This window comes from Orycteropus afer, unplaced genomic scaffold, assembly GCF_000298275.1.
Source record: "Orycteropus afer afer isolate SDZICR_OR568_19922 unplaced genomic scaffold, OryAfe1.0 scaffold00580, whole genome shotgun sequence".
Taxonomy (NCBI): Eukaryota; Metazoa; Chordata; class Mammalia; order Tubulidentata; family Orycteropodidae; genus Orycteropus; species Orycteropus afer.
In genome coordinates, this window is record NW_006922167.1 from 481,383 (window position 1) to 484,030 (window position 2,648).

A 2,648-nucleotide genomic window follows, 5' to 3' on the forward strand; every position below is an offset into this window, starting at 1 on the left:
CCACCAGCCACTCCTCGGAAGGAAGGTTGGGCAATCCTACTTCCGTAGTGATACTGCCTCGGAAACCCAAGGAGGGGTCACTATGAGTCAGGGGCGACTCGACGGCAAATAACAACAACAACAACAACAGCCACATGCCAAACAATCCACATTGATTGCCAAACATGCCAAACAATTCACAATAGTTTAACACACTATTTCATGTGCCCCAAAATACCTCTCTGAGGGGAAGTCACCTTAAGCTCAGATGAAAATGTTTCTTTTCTATCTTTCCTTCATCAATAAATGTTCCAACACTATTTATTAAATGGACAAATATGAAAAAAGATATTGCTTTGAAGAAAAGATTGATAGATCCCCTGGTAAATGACACCTTGAGCTGCAATTTTCTACGTTTCAAATTCCTGGGAGGGGGCAGCGGGGCAGGGAGGAGGGCAAGAGGAAAAAAATACAACTCTTGAGAAAGCTTTAATGTCAGCTTTGATCTCATCTATAGGAAGTTATTAGTGCAAAGTACATGTTTAGTTTTTGTAATAAACTAGGATTCAAAAGTTTCTAGGGAATATAGGATGGTTTGTTGGGGTGTTTTTTTGGGGGGGATCTTTTTCACAAAAAGCTAAGTAAAAAGTAATAGATGGCTTTGTACTATTAAAAGAATTATCTCAGTTTTTTGAAGCAGCTGAGAAGATGATGTTATTGGCATGTCTCAGGAAAATGAAACAATAAATAAACATTTTTTTCAGTTGGCAGCTGAACAATATGGTGGAATGCTCGCCCAGGAAGCTAGGGTCTGCTTGGTAACTCCAGCTTTGTGCAACCACTAGTGGTATAATCATGGACAAACTCATTTAATCTCTCTGGGCCTCAGCTTACGTACTCGTAAAATGAAAGGGATGACCTGAACAGTTTATGGATTCCTTCTGTCTATAAGGCCCTGCTCATTACAGGCAGTCCCTGGATTACAAATGAGATCTGTTCCCAACTATCTGTATCTTTAAGTCTTTAAATGGAGTGTGTAGGTGAGTTGGGCCAGGTGCATACAGTTCTGATTTAGCCTTATTTTCGTGCAAGAAGAGTGTTCTAGTAGCATAGTGCCTAAGGCACTTGACTGCTAACCAGAAGGCTGGTGGTACAAACCCACCAGCCACTCCTCGGAAGGTTGGGCAATCTACTTTTGTAGTGATAACGCCTCGGAAACCCAAGGAAGGGTCACTATGAGTCAGGCCTGACTCGACAGCACATAACAACAACAACATTAGTGCCAGAAAAGGCTCAAAGCTTTTTCAATGATTTCAAAGCTACATATGCAGCAAGTGAAGGTGATTGTGATGAAAATTTGTTTTGCGAGTAAGGGTTGGTTCAATCATTCCAAAGTCAGGCAATTTTATATAACATTAAAGGACAAGTAGTTGGACATAAGTTGGGTGTTTGTAACCCAGGTACTGCCTATATTACCTGTTAGCTAATCAATAATCGAGGAGCTCTGTTGGCACAGTAGTTAAGCACTCAGCTACACCAAAAGGTCAGTGGTTCAAATGTACAAGCTACACTCCATGGGAGAAAGATGTGGCAGTCTGCTTCCATAAAGATTTACAACCTTGGAAAACCTATGGGACAGTTCTACTCTGATAGGGTCACTATGAGTCAAAATCAATTTGGCAGCCATGGATTTGAATCAATAATCATACTCCAGCAAACTCATGTGAGGTCTTACCCCTGATAGAAATAAAGCATGCTGTTGCTGCTATGTGCCATCGAGTCATCTCTGACTCATAGTGACCCCTCAAGTTTCTGAGGTAGTATCACTATGGAAGTAGATTGTTCAAGCTTCCTCCTGAGGAGTGGCTGGAGGGTTTGGACCACCAACCTTCTAGATAGCAGTCAAGTGCCTTAGGCACTATGCCACCAGATCTCCCTAAGAAATAAAACATAATGACAACTAAACAATAAGAATTAAATCATAGAACTGTTCATTCAATGGATATTGTTGGGGTTCAGCATGTAAAAGCCACAAAGCATTGTATTCCAGTCAACTTTTTGTAACTGTATAAACACTGTATCTAATTTTTTTCAGACTGAAATGTTCTATCTAGCCATGCTTTTTATTGGTAAAGAAAACATTTCCTATTCTTTGGACAAATATCATTAAGGTAATGGGAAAATATTTCACACGGTCTTGATCAGGAATATATATGTATTTAAATCAAGGAGGAAGAAAAAGGCAAGCCCATGAATAAACCAATACTTTTGACTACTAAGATATTTTGGTTGCTGGATTGAAGTCTTCACACTATAGCTTGTATTTCTTTTTGCACAAGAATTTTTTTTTTTTTTTTTTTGAGAAAACATATGCCATGGCCAGGCAACCTGGGAATGAATATTCCTATTCCTACCCAAGCCTCGTTTTCTTCTCTAGTTCTTTTCCTGTTTTTTTGCAGCCCATAGGGATATGGCAGACAAAGTAGGAGGAAAGTGAAAAGTATTCATGTCAATATAGTTCCTTGAGTCATCACCCTGAAGATCAGCCCCTCTAGCACTAAAGGAGTGAGTCAGATTCTCACTTTACCATTTAGAGTCCCTGATGTCTGAAAGAAAAGTAACAGGTCATCTACTCTAGTCTTTTCCAATTTGGAACTATCAATTGCTAC